Source organism: Anser brachyrhynchus (assembly GCF_964034855.1).
Source record: "Anser brachyrhynchus genome assembly, chromosome: 17".
In the NCBI taxonomy this organism is placed as follows: Eukaryota; Metazoa; Chordata; class Aves; order Anseriformes; family Anatidae; genus Anser; species Anser brachyrhynchus.
The window spans coordinates 16,405,093-16,421,949 of NC_137710.1; positions in this window are offsets into that span (position 1 = coordinate 16,405,093).

Sequence of the window (16,857 nt, forward strand, 5' to 3'; positions counted from 1 at the left end):
TGGGAGCTTCCTTTTCTATTGTAATAAGCTCCCCTGAAGTGTCTCGGTAACTTGCACATAAACATGATGTATTTCCTGGGAGACTGTCTTATGCACTGAAAATCATCTTCACTTTGGTGAGGTCTTGTTAATTCTTCTCTGAGCAGATGTGGTGATGTCTGAAGGCCTGGCTGTACATCACTGTTCTGGGTGATGTTTGCAGAGTTATAGGTTTTACGAAGCATGTAAATGGACTTTTTGTAAAAAATAAGTTGCAAGACAACATTTTCATACATCACTTTTGTATAAGGATATGTTAGAAAAGCATTTCCTAGGAGCGCAGTAGCTGTTGGGTCTGTCCTGGAGAAGGGTGAGAAACCAGATCGTTGGACCAAGGAATGTATGGGCTCTCGTGTATGGTCTGTAAGCAAAACATCCATCTGGTGCATGGAGATCTCATGATGAATACAGTCCAAAAGTACAGGCTGAAAACTCAGCATTAAGTTTCCCAGTCCCAGTTTTGGTTTTACAGCTGACATGTGGCTACACAAGTTGTCCCAGTGCACTGGACTCTCTGGACACTCTGCACTGCATCCCCACTGGTGCCAGTGCACTCTCTGGACTCACTGCACTGCATCCCCAGTGGTGCCAGTGCACTCTCTGGACTCACTGCACTGCATCTCCAATGGTGCCAGTGCACTCTCTGGACTCACTGCACTGCATCCCCAGTGGTGCCAATGCACTCTCTGGACTCACTGCTGTGCATCCCCAGTGGTGCCAGTACACTCACTGGACTGACTGAAGTGCATTCCCAGTGGTGACATTGAAGTCTTTGGACTCACTGCACTCCATCCCCACTGGTGCCTTTGCACTCCCTGGACTCACTGCACTGCTCCAGCCGCGGCAGCCGCTCCAGCCGCGGTAGCCCTCCAGCCGTGGCAGCCGCTCCACTCGGTAGCGGCTGGAGCGGCTGCCGCGGCTGGAGCGGCTGGAGCGGCTGCCGCGGCTGGAGCGGCTGCCGCGGATGGAGAGGCTGGCGCGGCTGGAGGGGCTGGAGCGGCTGCCGCGGCTGGAGCGGCTGGAGCGGCTGCCGCGGCTGGAGCGTCTGCCGCGGCTGGAGGGGCTACCGCGGGGTTGACTCGGCTGGAGCGGATGCCGAGGCTGGAACGGCACTCTCTGGACTCACTGAAATGCATTCTCAGTGGTGCCAGTGCACTCTCTGGACTCACTGCTCTGCATCCCCAGTGGTGCTAGTGCACTCTCTGGACTCACTGCAGTGCATCCCCAGTGGTGCCATTGCACTCTCTGGACTCACTGCACCGCATTCCCACTGGTGCCAGTGCGCTCTCTGGACTCACTGCACTGCATCCCCAGTGGTGCCAGTGCGCTCTCAGGACTCACTGCAGGGCATCCCCAGTGGTGCCAGTGCACTCTCTGGACTCACTGCACTGCATCCCCAGTCCTGCCAGTGCACTCTCTTGACTCACTGCAGTGCATCCCCAGTGGTGCCAGTACACTCACTGGACTGACTGAAGTGCATCCCCAGTGGTGTCAGTGCACTCACTGGAGTCACTGCACTGCATCCCCAGTGGTGCAAGTGCACTCCCTGGACTCACTGCACTGCATTCCCAGTGGTGACAGTGAAGTCTTTGGACTCACTGCACTCCATCCCCACTGGTGCCTTTGCACTCCCTGGACTCACTGCACTGCTCCAGCCGCGGCAGCCGCTCCAGCCGCGGTAGCCCTCCAGCCGTGGCAGCCGCTCCACTCGGTAGCGGCTGGAGCGGCTGCCGCGGTTGGAGCGGCTGGAGCGGCTGCCGCGGCTGGAGCGGCTGCCGCGGATGGAGAGGCTGGCGAGGCTGGAGGGGCTGGAGCGGCTACCGCGGGGTTGACTCGGCTGGAGCGGATACCGAGGCTGGAACGGCACTCTCTGGACTCACTGAAATGCATTCTCAGTGGTGCCAGTGCACTCTCTGGACTCACTGCTCTGCATCCCCAGTGGTGCTAGTGCACTCTGGACTCACTGCAGTGCATCCCCAGTGGTGCCAGTGCACTCTCTGGACTCACTGCACCGCATTCCCACTGGTGTCAGTGCACTCTGTGGACTCACTGCACTGCATCCCCAGTGGTGTCAGTGCACTCTCTGGACTCCCGGCACCGTATCCCCAGTGGTGCCAGTGCATTCGCTGGACTCACGGCACTGCATCCACAGTGGTGCCAGTGCACTCTCTGGACTCACTGAAGTGCATTCTCAGTGGAGCCAGTGCACTCTCTGGACTCACTGCACTGCATCCCCAGTGGTGCCAGTGCACTCTCTGGACTCACTGCAGTGCATCCCAAGTGGTGCCAATGCACTCTCTGGACTCACTGCAGTGCATCCCCAGTGGTGCCAGTACACTCACTGGACTCACTGCACTGCATCCCCAGTGGTGCCAGTGCAGTCTCTGCACTCACTGAAGTGCATCTCCAGTGGTGCCAGAGCACTCTCTGGACTCACTGCAGTGCATCACCTGTGGTGCCAGTGCACTCTCTGGACACTCTGCACTGCATCCCCACTGGTGCCAGTGCACTCTCTGGACTCACTGCACTGCATCCCCAGTGGTGCCAGTGCACTCTCTGGACTCACTGCACTGCATCTCCAATGGTGCCAGTGCACTCTCTGGACTCACTGCACTGCATCCCCAGTGGTGCCAATGCACTCTCTGGACTCACTGCTGTGCATCCCCAGTGGTGCCAGTACACTCACTGGACTGACTGAAGTGCATTCCCAGTGGTGACATTGAAGTCTTTGGACTCACTGCACTCCATCCCCACTGGTGCCTTTGCACTCCCTGGACTCACTGCACTGCTCCAGCCGCGGCAGCCGCTCCAGCCGCGGTAGCCCTCCAGCCGTGGCAGCCGCTCCACTCGGTAGCGGCTGGAGCGGCTGCCGCGGCTGGAGCGGCTGCCGCGGCTGGAGCGGCTGCCGCGGATGGAGAGGCTGGCGCGGCTGGAGGGGCTGGAGCGGCTGCCGCGGATGGAGCGGCTGGAGCGGCTGCCGCGGCTGGAGCGTCTGCCGCGGCTGGAGGGGCTACCGCGGGGTTGACTCGGCTGGAGCGGATGCCGAGGCTGGAACGGCACTCTCTGGACTCACTGAAATGCATTCTCAGTGGTGCCAGTGCACTCTCTGGACTCACTGCTCTGCATCCCCAGTGGTGCTAGTGCACTCTCTGGACTCACTGCAGTGCATCCCCAGTGGTGCCATTGCACTCTCTGGACTCACTGCACCGCATTCCCACTGGTGCCAGTGCGCTCTCTGGACTCACTGCACTGCATCCCCAGTGGTGCCAGTGCGCTCTCAGGACTCACTGCAGGGCATCCCCAGTGGTGCCAGTGCACTCTCTGGACTCACTGCACTGCATCCCCAGTCCTGCCAGTGCACTCTCTTGACTCACTGCAGTGCATCCCCAGTGGTGCCAGTACACTCACTGGACTGACTGAAGTGCATCCCCAGTGGTGCCAGTGCACTCTCTGGACTCACAGCACTGCATGCCCAGTGGTGCCAGTGCACTCTCTGGACTCACTGCATTGCATCCTCAGTGGTGCCAGTGCACTCTCTGGACTCACTGCACTGCATCCCCAGTCCTGCCAGTGCACTCTCTGGACTCACTGCACTGCATCCCCAATGGTGCCAGTGCACTCTCTGGACTCACTGCACTGCTCCAGCCGCGGCAGCCTCTCCAGGCGCACCAGCCGCGGCATCCGCTCCAGCCTCGGCATCCGCTCCAGCCGCGTTAACCGCTCCAGCCGCGGTAGCTCCTCCAGCCGCGCCAGCCGCTCCAGCCGCGGCAGCCGCTCCAGCCGCTCCAGCCGCGGCATCCGCTCCAGCCGCTCCAGCCGCGGCAGCCGCTCCAACCGCGGCAGCCGCTCCAGTCGCGGCAGCCGCTCCAGCCGCTCCAGCCGCGGCAGCCGCTCCAGCCGCTACCGAGTGGAGCGGCTGCCACGGCTGGAGGGCTACCGCGGCTGGAGCGGCTGCCGCGGCTGGAGAGGCTGGCGCGGCTGGAGGGGCTGGAGCGGCTGCCGCGGCTGGAGCGGCTGGAGCGGCTGCCGCGGCTGGAGCGTCTGCCGCGGCTGGAGGGGCTACCGCGGGGTTGACTCGGCTGGAGCGGATGCCGAGGCTGGAACGGCACTCTCTGGACTCACTGAAATGCATTCTCAGTGGTGCCAGTGCACTCTCAGGACTCACTGCAGGGCATCCCCAGTGGTGCCAGTGCACTCTCTGGACTCACTGCACTGCATCCCCAGTCCTGCCAGTGCACTCTCTTGACTCACTGCAGTGCATCCCCAGTGGTGCCAGTACACTCACTGGACTGACTGAAGTGCATCCCCAGTGGTGTCAGTGCACTCACTGGAGTCACTGCACTGCATCCCCAGTGGTGCAAGTGCACTCCCTGGACTCACTGCACTGCATTCCCAGTGGTGACAGTGAAGTCTTTGGACTCACTGCACTCCATCCCCACTGGTGCCTTTGCACTCCCTGGACTCACTGCACTGCTCCAGCCGCGGCAGCCGCTCCAGCCGCGGTAGCCCTCCAGCCGTGGCAGCCGCTCCACTCGGTAGCGGCTGGAGCGGCTGCCGCGGTTGGAGCGGCTGGAGCGGCTGCCGCGGCTGGAGCGGCTGCCGCGGATGGAGAGGCTGGCGAGGCTGGAGGGGCTGGAGCGGCTGCCGCGGCTGGAGCGGCTGGAGCGGCTGCCGCGGCTGGAGCGTCTGCCGCGGCTGGAGGGCCTACCGCGGGGTTGACTCGGCTGGAGCGGATACCGAGGCTGGAACGGCACTCTCTGGACTCACTGAAATGCATTCTCAGTGGTGCCAGTGCACTCTCTGGACTCACTGCTCTGCATCCCCAGTGGTGCTAGTGCACTCTGGACTCACTGCAGTGCATCCCCAGTGGTGCCAGTGCACTCTCTGGACTCACTGCACCGCATTCCCACTGGTGTCAGTGCACTCTGTGGACTCACTGCACTGCATCCCCAGTGGTGTCAGTGCACTCTCTGGACTCCCGGCAGCGTATCCCCAGTGGTGCCAGTGCATTCGCTGGACTCACGGCACTGCATCCACAGTGGTGCCAGTGCACTCTCTGGACTCACTGAAGTGCATTCTCAGTGGAGCCAGTGCACTCTCTGGACTCACTGCACTGCATCCCCAGTGGTGCCAGTGCACTCTCTGGACTCACTGCAGTGCATCCCAAGTGGTGCCAATGCACTCTCTGGACTCACTGCAGTGCATCCCCAGTGGTGCCAGTACACTCACTGGACTCACTGCACTGCATCCCCAGTGGTGCCAGTGCAGTCTCTGCACTCACTGAAGTGCATCTCCAGTGGTGCCAGAGCACTCTCTGGACTCACTGCAGTGCATCACCTGTGGTGCCAGTGCACTCTCTGGACACTCTGCACTGCATCCCCACTGGTGCCAGTGCACTCTCTGGACTCACTGCACTGCATCCCCAGTGGTGCCAGTGCACTCTCTGGACTCACTGCACTGCATCTCCAATGGTGCCAGTGCACTCTCTGGACTCACTGCACTGCATCCCCAGTGGTGCCAATGCACTCTCTGGACTCACTGCTGTGCATCCCCAGTGGTGCCAGTACACTCACTGGACTGACTGAAGTGCATTCCCAGTGGTGACATTGAAGTCTTTGGACTCACTGCACTCCATCCCCACTGGTGCCTTTGCACTCCCTGGACTCACTGCACTGCTCCAGCCGCGGCAGCCGCTCCAGCCGCGGTAGCCCTCCAGCCGTGGCAGCCGCTCCACTCGGTAGCGGCTGGAGCGGCTGCCGCGGCTGGAGCGGCTGGAGCGGCTGCCGCGGCTGGAGCGTCTGCCGCGGCTGGAGGGGCTACCGCGGGGTTGACTCGGCTGGAGCGGATGCCGAGGCTGGAACGGCACTCTCTGGACTCACTGAAATGCATTCTCAGTGGTGCCAGTGCACTCTCTGGACTCACTGCTCTGCATCCCCAGTGGTGCTAGTGCACTCTCTGGACTCACTGCAGTGCATCCCCAGTGGTGCCATTGCACTCTCTGGACTCACTGCACCGCATTCCCACTGGTGCCAGTGCGCTCTCTGGACTCACTGCACTGCATCCCCAGTGGTGCCAGTGCGCTCTCAGGACTCACTGCAGGGCATCCCCAGTGGTGCCAGTGCACTCTCTGGACTCACTGCACTGCATCCCCAGTCCTGCCAGTGCACTCTCTTGACTCACTGCAGTGCATCCCCAGTGGTGCCAGTACACTCACTGGACTGACTGAAGTGCATCCCCAGTGGTGCCAGTGCACTCTCTGGACTCACAGCACTGCATGCCCAGTGGTGCCAGTGCACTCTCTGGACTCACTGCATTGCATCCTCAGTGGTGCCAGTGCACTCTCTGGACTCACTGCACTGCATCCCCAGTCCTGCCAGTGCACTCTCTGGACTCACTGCACTGCATCCCCAATGGTGCCAGTGCACTCTCTGGACTCACTGCACTGCTCCAGCCGCTGCAGCCTCTCCAGGCGCACCAGCCGCGGCATCCGCTCCAGCCTCGGCATCCGCTCCAGCCGCGTTAACCGCTCCAGCCGCGGTAGCTCCTCCAGCCGCGCCAGCCGCTCCAGCCGCGGCAGCCGCTCCAGCCGCTCCAGCCGCGGCATCCGCTCCAGCCGCTCCAGCCGCGGCAGCCGCTCCAACCGCGGCAGCCGCTCCAGTCGCGGCAGCCGCTCCAGCCGCTCCAGCCGCGGCAGCCGCTCCAGCCGCTACCGAGTGGAGCGGCTGCCACGGCTGGAGGGCTACCGCGGCTGGAGCGGCTGCCGCGGCTGGAGAGGCTGGCGCGGCTGGAGGGGCTGGAGCGGCTGCCGCGGCTGGAGCGGCTGGAGCGGCTGCCGCGGCTGGAGCGTCTGCCGCGGCTGGAGGGGCTACCGCGGGGTTGACTCGGCTGGAGCGGATGCCGAGGCTGGAACGGCACTCTCTGGACTCACTGAAATGCATTCTCAGTGGTGCCAGTGCACTCTCTGGACTCACTGCAGTGCATCCCCAGTGGTGCCAGTGCACTCTCTGGACTCACTGCACTGCATCCCCAGTCCTGCCAGTGCACTCTCTTGACTCACTGCAGTGCATCCCCAGTGGTGCCAGTACACTCACTGGACTGACTGAAGTGCATCCCCAGTGGTGTCAGTGCACTCACTGGAGTCACTGCACTGCATCCCCAGTGGTGCAAGTGCACTCCCTGGACTCACTGCACTGCATTCCCAGTGGTGACAGTGAAGTCTTTGGACTCACTGCACTCCATCCCCACTGGTGCCTTTGCACTCCCTGGACTCACTGCACTGCTCCAGCCGCGGCAGCCGCTCCAGCCGCGGTAGCCCTCCAGCCGTGGCAGCCGCTCCACTCGGTAGCGGCTGGAGCGGCTGCCGCGGCTGGAGCGGCTGGAGCGGCTGCCGCGGCTGGAGCGGCTGCCGCGGATGGAGAGGCTGGCGCGGCTGGAGGGGCTGGAGCGGCTGCCGCGGCTGGAGCGGCTGGAGCGGCTGCCGCGGCTGGAGCGTCTGCCGCGGCTGGAGGGCCTACCGCGGGGTTGACTCGGCTGGAGCGGATACCGAGGCTGGAACGGCACTCTCTGGACTCACTGAAATGCATTCTCAGTGGTGCCAGTGCACTCTCTGGACTCACTGCTCTGCATCCCCAGTGGTGCTAGTGCACTCTGGACTCACTGCAGTGCATCCCCAGTGGTGCCAGTGCACTCTCTGGACTCACTGCACCGCATTCCCACTGGTGTCAGTGCACTCTGTGGACTCACTGCACTGCATCCCCAGTGGTGTCAGTGCACTCTCTGGACTCCCGGCACCGTATCCCCAGTGGTGCCAGTGCATTCGCTGGACTCACTGCACTGCATCCACAGTGGTGCCAGTGCACTCTCTGGACTCACTGAAGTGCATTCTCAGTGGAGCCAGTGCACTCTCTGGACTCACTGAAGTGCATTCTCAGTGGAGCCAGTGCACTCTCTGGACTCACTGCAGTGCATCCCCAGTGGTGCCAGTGCACTCTCTGGACTCACTGCACCGCATTCCCACTGGTGTCAGTGCACTCTCTGGACTCACTGCACTGCATCCCCAGTGGTGCCAGTGCACTCTCTGGACTCACTGCACTGCATCCCCAGTGGTGCCAGTGCACTCTCTGGACTCACTGCACTGCATCTCCAATGGTGCCAGTGCACTCTCTGGACTCACTGCACTGCATCCCCAGTGGTGCCAGTGCACTCTCTGGACTCACTGCACTGCATCTCCAATGGTGCCAGTGCACTCTCTGGACTCACTGCACTGCATCCCCACTGGTGCCAGTGCACTCTCTGGACTCACTGCAGTGCATCCCAAGTGGTGCCAAAGCACTCTCTGGACTCACTGCAGTGCATCCCCAGTGGTGCCAGTACACTCACTGGACTCACTGCACTGCATCCCCAGTGGTGCCAGTGCAGTCTCTGCACTCACTGAAGTGCATCTCCAGTGGTGCCAGAGCACTCTCTGGACTCACTGCACTGAATCCCCACTGGTGCCAGTGCACTCTCTGGACTCACTGCACTGCATCCCCACTGGTGCCAGTGCACTCTCTGGACTCACTGCACTGCATCCCCAGTGGTGCCAGTGCACTCTCTGGACTCACTGCACTGCATCTCCAATGGTGCCAGTGCACTCTCTGGACTCACTGCACTGCATCCCCAGTGGTGCCAATGCACTCTCTGGACTCACTGCTGTGCATCCCCAGTGGTGCCAGTACACTCACTGGACTGACTGAAGTGCATTCCCAGTGGTGACATTGAAGTCTTTGGACTCACTGCACTCCATCCCCACTGGTGCCTTTGCACTCCCTGGACTCACTGCACTGCTCCAGCCGCGGCAGCCGCTCCAGCCGCGGTAGCCCTCCAGCCGTGGCAGCCGCTCCACTCGGTAGCGGCTGGAGCGGCTGCCGCGGCTGGAGCGGCTGGAGCGGCTGCCGCGGCTGGAGCGGCTGGAGCGGCTGCCGCGGCTGGAGCGTCTGCCGCGGCTGGAGGGGCTACCGCGGGGTTGACTCGGCTGGAGCGGATGCCGAGGCTGGAACGGCACTCTCTGGACTCACTGAAATGCATTCTCAGTGGTGCCAGTGCACTCTCTGGACTCACTGCTCTGCATCCCCAGTGGTGCTAGTGCACTCTCTGGACTCACTGCAGTGCATCCCCAGTGGTGCCATTGCACTCTCTGGACTCACTGCACCGCATTCCCACTGGTGCCAGTGCGCTCTCTGGACTCACTGCACTGCATCCCCAGTGGTGCCAGTGCGCTCTCAGGACTCACTGCAGGGCATCCCCAGTGGTGCCAGTGCACTCTCTGGACTCACTGCACTGCATCCCCAGTCCTGCCAGTGCACTCTCTTGACTCACTGCAGTGCATCCCCAGTGGTGCCAGTACACTCACTGGACTGACTGAAGTGCATCCCCAGTGGTGTCAGTGCACTCACTGGAGTCACTGCACTGCATCCCCAGTGGTGCAAGTGCACTCCCTGGACTCACTGCACTGCATTCCCAGTGGTGACAGTGAAGTCTTTGGACTCACTGCACTCCATCCCCACTGGTGCCTTTGCACTCCCTGGACTCACTGCACTGCTCCAGCCGCGGCAGCCGCTCCAGCCGCGGTAGCCCTCCAGCCGTGGCAGCCGCTCCACTCGGTAGCGGCTGGAGCGGCTGCCGCGGTTGGAGCGGCTGGAGCGGCTGCCGCGGCTGGAGCGGCTGCCGCGGATGGAGAGGCTGGCGAGGCTGGAGGGGCTGGAGCGGCTGCCGCGGCTGGAGCGGCTGGAGCGGCTGCCGCGGCTGGAGCGTCTGCCGCGGCTGGAGGGCCTACCGCGGGGTTGACTCGGCTGGAGCGGATACCGAGGCTGGAACGGCACTCTCTGGACTCACTGAAATGCATTCTCAGTGGTGCCAGTGCACTCTCTGGACTCACTGCTCTGCATCCCCAGTGGTGCTAGTGCACTCTGGACTCACTGCAGTGCATCCCCAGTGGTGCCAGTGCACTCTCTGGACTCACTGCACCGCATTCCCACTGGTGTCAGTGCACTCTGTGGACTCACTGCACTGCATCCCCAGTGGTGTCAGTGCACTCTCTGGACTCCCGGCACCGTATCCCCAGTGGTGCCAGTGCATTCGCTGGACTCACGGCACTGCATCCACAGTGGTGCCAGTGCACTCTCTGGACTCACTGAAGTGCATTCTCAGTGGAGCCAGTGCACTCTCTGGACTCACTGCACTGCATCCCCAGTGGTGCCAGTGCACTCTCTGGACTCACTGCAGTGCATCCCAAGTGGTGCCAATGCACTCTCTGGACTCACTGCAGTGCATCCCCAGTGGTGCCAGTACACTCACTGGACTCACTGCACTGCATCCCCAGTGGTGCCAGTGCAGTCTCTGCACTCACTGAAGTGCATCTCCAGTGGTGCCAGAGCACTCTCTGGACTCACTGCAGTGCATCCCAGTGGTGCCAGTGCACTCTCTGGACACTCTGCACTGCATCCCCACTGGTGCCAGTGCACTCTCTGGACTCACTGCACTGCATCCCCAGTGGTGCCAGTGCACTCTCTGGACTCACTGCACTGCATCTCCAATGGTGCCAGTGCACTCTCTGGACTCACTGCACTGCATCCCCAGTGGTGCCAATGCACTCTCTGGACTCACTGCTGTGCATCCCCAGTGGTGCCAGTACACTCACTGGACTGACTGAAGTGCATTCCCAGTGGTGACATTGAAGTCTTTGGACTCACTGCACTCCATCCCCACTGGTGCCTTTGCACTCCCTGGACTCACTGCACTGCTCCAGCCGCGGCAGCCGCTCCAGCCGCGGTAGCCCTCCAGCCGTGGCAGCCGCTCCACTCGGTAGCGGCTGGAGCGGCTGCCGCGGCTGGAGCGGCTGGAGCGGCTGCCGCGGCTGGAGCGGCTGCCGCGGATGGAGAGGCTGGCGCGGCTGGAGGGGCTGGAGCGGCTGCCGCGGCTGGAGCGGCTGGAGCGGCTGCCGCGGCTGGAGCGTCTGCCGCGGCTGGAGGGGCTACCGCGGGGTTGACTCGGCTGGAGCGGATGCCGAGGCTGGAACGGCACTCTCTGGACTCACTGAAATGCATTCTCAGTGGTGCCAGTGCACTCTCTGGACTCACTGCTCTGCATCCCCAGTGGTGCTAGTGCACTCTCTGGACTCACTGCAGTGCATCCCCAGTGGTGCCATTGCACTCTCTGGACTCACTGCACCGCATTCCCACTGGTGCCAGTGCGCTCTCTGGACTCACTGCACTGCATCCCCAGTGGTGCCAGTGCGCTCTCAGGACTCACTGCAGGGCATCCCCAGTGGTGCCAGTGCACTCTCTGGACTCACTGCACTGCATCCCCAGTCCTGCCAGTGCACTCTCTTGACTCACTGCAGTGCATCCCCAGTGGTGCCAGTACACTCACTGGACTGACTGAAGTGCATCCCCAGTGGTGTCAGTGCACTCACTGGAGTCACTGCACTGCATCCCCAGTGGTGCAAGTGCACTCCCTGGACTCACTGCACTGCATTCCCAGTGGTGACAGTGAAGTCTTTGGACTCACTGCACTCCATCCCCACTGGTGCCTTTGCACTCCCTGGACTCACTGCACTGCTCCAGCCGCGGCAGCCGCTCCAGCCGCGGTAGCCCTCCAGCCGTGGCAGCCGCTCCACTCGGTAGCGGCTGGAGCGGCTGCCGCGGTTGGAGCGGCTGGAGCGGCTGCCGCGGCTGGAGCGGCTGCCGCGGATGGAGAGGCTGGCGAGGCTGGAGGGGCTGGAGCGGCTGCCGCGGCTGGAGCGGCTGGAGCGGCTGCCGCGGCTGGAGCGTCTGCCGCGGCTGGAGGGCCTACCGCGGGGTTGACTCGGCTGGAGCGGATACCGAGGCTGGAACGGCACTCTCTGGACTCACTGAAATGCATTCTCAGTGGTGCCAGTGCACTCTCTGGACTCACTGCTCTGCATCCCCAGTGGTGCTAGTGCACTCTGGACTCACTGCAGTGCATCCCCAGTGGTGCCAGTGCACTCTCTGGACTCACTGCACCGCATTCCCACTGGTGTCAGTGCACTCTGTGGACTCACTGCACTGCATCCCCAGTGGTGTCAGTGCACTCTCTGGACTCCCGGCACCGTATCCCCAGTGGTGCCAGTGCATTCGCTGGACTCACGGCACTGCATCCACAGTGGTGCCAGTGCACTCTCTGGACTCACTGAAGTGCATTCTCAGTGGAGCCAGTGCACTCTCTGGACTCACTGCACTGCATCCCCAGTGGTGCCAGTGCACTCTCTGGACTCACTGCAGTGCATCCCAAGTGGTGCCAATGCACTCTCTGGACTCACTGCAGTGCATCCCCAGTGGTGCCAGTACACTCACTGGACTCACTGCACTGCATCCCCAGTGGTGCCAGTGCAGTCTCTGCACTCACTGAAGTGCATCTCCAGTGGTGCCAGAGCACTCTCTGGTCTCACTGCAGTGCATCACCTGTGGTGCCAGTGCACTCTCTGGACACTCTGCACTGCATCCCCACTGGTGCCAGTGCACTCTCTGGACTCACTGCACTGCATCCCCAGTGGTGCCAGTGCACTCTCTGGACTCACTGCACTGCATCTCCAATGGTGCCAGTGCACTCTCTGGACTCACTGCACTGCATCCCCAGTGGTGCCAATGCACTCTCTGGACTCACTGCTGTGCATCCCCAGTGGTGCCAGTACACTCACTGGACTGACTGAAGTGCATTCCCAGTGGTGACATTGAAGTCTTTGGACTCACTGCACTCCATCCCCACTGGTGCCTTTGCACTCCCTGGACTCACTGCACTGCTCCAGCCGCGGCAGCCGCTCCAGCCGCGGTAGCCCTCCAGCCGTGGCAGCCGCTCCACTCGGTAGCGGCTGGAGCGGCTGCCGCGGCTGGAGCGGCTGCCGCGGCTGGAGCGGCTGCCGCGGATGGAGAGGCTGGCGCGGCTGGAGGGGCTGGAGCGGCTGCCGCGGCTGGAGCGGCTGGAGCGGCTGCCGCGGCTGGAGCGTCTGCCGCGGCTGGAGGGGCTACCGCGGGGTTGACTCGGCTGGAGCGGATGCCGAGGCTGGAACGGCACTCTCTGGACTCACTGAAATGCATTCTCAGTGGTGCCAGTGCACTCTCTGGACTCACTGCTCTGCATCCCCAGTGGTGCTAGTGCACTCTCTGGACTCACTGCAGTGCATCCCCAGTGGTGCCATTGCACTCTCTGGACTCACTGCACCGCATTCCCACTAGTGCCAGTGCTCTCTCTGGACTCACTGCACTGCATCCCCAGTGGTGCCAGTGCGCTCTCAGGACTCACTGCAGGGCATCCCCAGTGGTGCCAGTGCACTCTCTGGACTCACTGCACTGCATCCCCAGTCCTGCCAGTGCACTCTCTTGACTCACTGCAGTGCATCCCCAGTGGTGCCAGTACACTCACTGGACTGACTGAAGTGCATCCCCAGTGGTGCCAGTGCACTCTCTGGACTCACAGCACTGCATGCCCAGTGGTGCCAGTGCACTCTCTGGACTCACTGCATTGCATCCTCAGTGGTGCCAGTGCACTCTCTGGACTCACTGCACTGCATCCCCAGTCCTGCCAGTGCACTCTCTGGACTCACTGCACTGCATCCCCAATGGTGCCAGTGCACTCTCTGGACTCACTGCACTGCTCCAGCCGCGGCAGCCTCTCCAGGCGCACCAGCCGCGGCATCCGCTCCAGCCTCGGCATCCGCTCCAGCCGCGTTAACCGCTCCAGCCGCGGTAGCTCCTCCAGCCGCGCCAGCCGCTCCAGCCGCGGCAGCCGCTCCAGCCGCTCCAGCCGCGGCATCCGCTCCAGCCGCTCCAGCCGCGGCAGCCGCTCCAACCGCGGCAGCCGCTCCAGTCGCGGCAGCCGCTCCAGCCGCGGCAGCCGCGGCAGCCGCTCCAGCCGCTACCGAGTGGAGCGGCTGCCACGGCTGGAGGGCTACCGCGGCTGGAGCGGCTGCCGCGGCTGGAGAGGCTGGCGCGGCTGGAGGGGCTGGAGCGGCTGCCGCGGCTGGAGCGGCTGGAGCGGCTGCCGCGGCTGGAGCGTCTGCCGCGGCTGGAGGGGCTACCGCGGGGTTGACTCGGCTGGAGCGGATGCCGAGGCTGGAACGGCACTCTCTGGACTCACTGAAATGCATTCTCAGTGGTGCCAGTGCACTCTCTGGACTCACTGCTCTGCATCCCCAGTGGTGCTAGTGCACTCTCTGGACTCACTGCAGTGCATCCCCAGTGGTGCCATTGCACTCTCTGGACTCACTGCACCGCATTCCCACTGGTGCCAGTGCGCTCTCTGGACTCACTGCACTGCATCCCCAGTGGTGCCAGTGCGCTCTCAGGACTCACTGCAGGGCATCCCCAGTGGTGCCAGTGCACTCTCTGGACTCACTGCACTGCATCCCCAGTCCTGCCAGTGCACTCTCTTGACTCACTGCAGTGCATCCCCAGTGGTGCCAGTACACTCACTGGACTGACTGAAGTGCATCCCCAGTGGTGTCAGTGCACTCACTGGAGTCACTGCACTGCATCCCCAGTGGTGCAAGTGCACTCCCTGGACTCACTGCACTGCATTCCCAGTGGTGACAGTGAAGTCTTTGGACTCACTGCACTCCATCCCCACTGGTGCCTTTGCACTCCCTGGACTCACTGCACTGCTCCAGCCGCGGCAGCCGCTCCAGCCGCGGTAGCCCTCCAGCCGTGGCAGCCGCTCCACTCGGTAGCGGCTGGAGCGGCTGCCGCGGTTGGAGCGGCTGGAGCGGCTGCCGCGGCTGGAGCGGCTGCCGCGGATGGAGAGGCTGGCGAGGCTGGAGGGGCTGGAGCGGCTGCCGCGGCTGGAGCGGCTGGAGCGGCTGCCGCGGCTGGAGCGTCTGCCGCGGCTGGAGGGCCTACCGCGGGGTTGACTCGGCTGGAGCGGATACCGAGGCTGGAACGGCACTCTCTGGACTCACTGAAATGCATTCTCAGTGGTGCCAGTGCACTCTCTGGACTCACTGCTCTGCATCCCCAGTGGTGCTAGTGCACTCTGGACTCACTGCAGTGCATCCCCAGTGGTGCCAGTGCACTCTCTGGACTCACTGCACCGCATTCCCACTGGTGTCAGTGCACTCTGTGGACTCACTGCACTGCATCCCCAGTGGTGTCAGTGCACTCTCTGGACTCCCGGCACCGTATCCCCAGTGGTGCCAGTGCATTCGCTGGACTCACGGCACTGCATCCACAGTGGTGCCAGTGCACTCTCTGGACTCACTGAAGTGCATTCTCAGTGGAGCCAGTGCACTCTCTGGACTCACTGCACTGCATCCCCAGTGGTGCCAGTGCACTCTCTGGACTCACTGCAGTGCATCCCAAGTGGTGCCAATGCACTCTCTGGACTCACTGCAGTGCATCCCCAGTGGTGCCAGTACACTCACTGGACTCACTGCACTGCATCCCCAGTGGTGCCAGTGCAGTCTCTGCACTCACTGAAGTGCATCTCCAGTGGTGCCAGAGCACTCTCTGGACTCACTGCAGTGCATCCCAGTGGTGCCAGTGCACTCTCTGGACACTCTGCACTGCATCCCCACTGGTGCCAGTGCACTCTCTGGACTCACTGCACTGCATCCCCAGTGGTGCCAGTGCACTCTCTGGACTCACTGCACTGCATCTCCAATGGTGCCAGTGCACTCTCTGGACTCACTGCACTGCATCCCCAGTGGTGCCAATGCACTCTCTGGACTCACTGCTGTGCATCCCCAGTGGTGCCAGTACACTCACTGGACTGACTGAAGTGCATTCCCAGTGGTGACATTGAAGTCTTTGGACTCACTGCACTCCATCCCCACTGGTGCCTTTGCACTCCCTGGACTCACTGCACTGCTCCAGCCGCGGCAGCCGCTCCAGCCGCGGTAGCCCTCCAGCCGTGGCAGCCGCTCCACTCGGTAGCGGCTGGAGCGGCTGCCGCGGCTGGAGCGGCTGGAGCGGCTGCCGCGGCTGGAGCGGCTGCCGCGGATGGAGAGGCTGGCGCGGCTGGAGGGGCTGGAGCGGCTGCCGCGGCTGGAGCGGCTGGAGCGGCTGCCGCGGCTGGAGCGTCTGCCGCGGCTGGAGGGGCTACCGCGGGGTTGACTCGGCTGGAGCGGATGCCGAGGCTGGAACGGCACTCTCTGGACTCACTGAAATGCATTCTCAGTGGTGCCAGTGCACTCTCTGGACTCACTGCTCTGCATCCCCAGTGGTGCTAGTGCACTCTCTGGACTCACTGCAGTGCATCCCCAGTGGTGCCATTGCACTCTCTGGACTCACTGCACCGCATTCCCACTGGTGCCAGTGCGCTCTCTGGACTCACTGCACTGCATCCCCAGTGGTGCCAGTGCGCTCTCAGGACTCACTGCAGGGCATCCCCAGTGGTGCCAGTGCACTCTCTGGACTCACTGCACTGCATCCCCAGTCCTGCCAGTGCACTCTCTTGACTCACTGCAGTGCATCCCCAGTGGTGCCAGTACACTCACTGGACTGACTGAAGTGCATCCCCAGTGGTGTCAGTGCACTCACTGGAGTCACTGCACTGCATCCCCAGTGGTGCAAGTGCACTCCCTGGACTCACTGCACTGCATTCCCAGTGGTGACAGTGAAGTCTTTGGACTCACTGCACTCCATCCCCACTGGTGCCTTTGCACTCCCTGGACTCACTGCACTGCTCCAGCCGCGGCAGCCGCTCCAGCCGCGGTAGCCCTCCAGCCGTGGCAGCCGCTCCACTCGGTAGCGGCTGGAGCGGCTGCCGCGGTTGGAGCGGCTGGAGCGGCTGCCGCGGCTGGAGCGGCTGCCGCGGATGGAGAGGCTG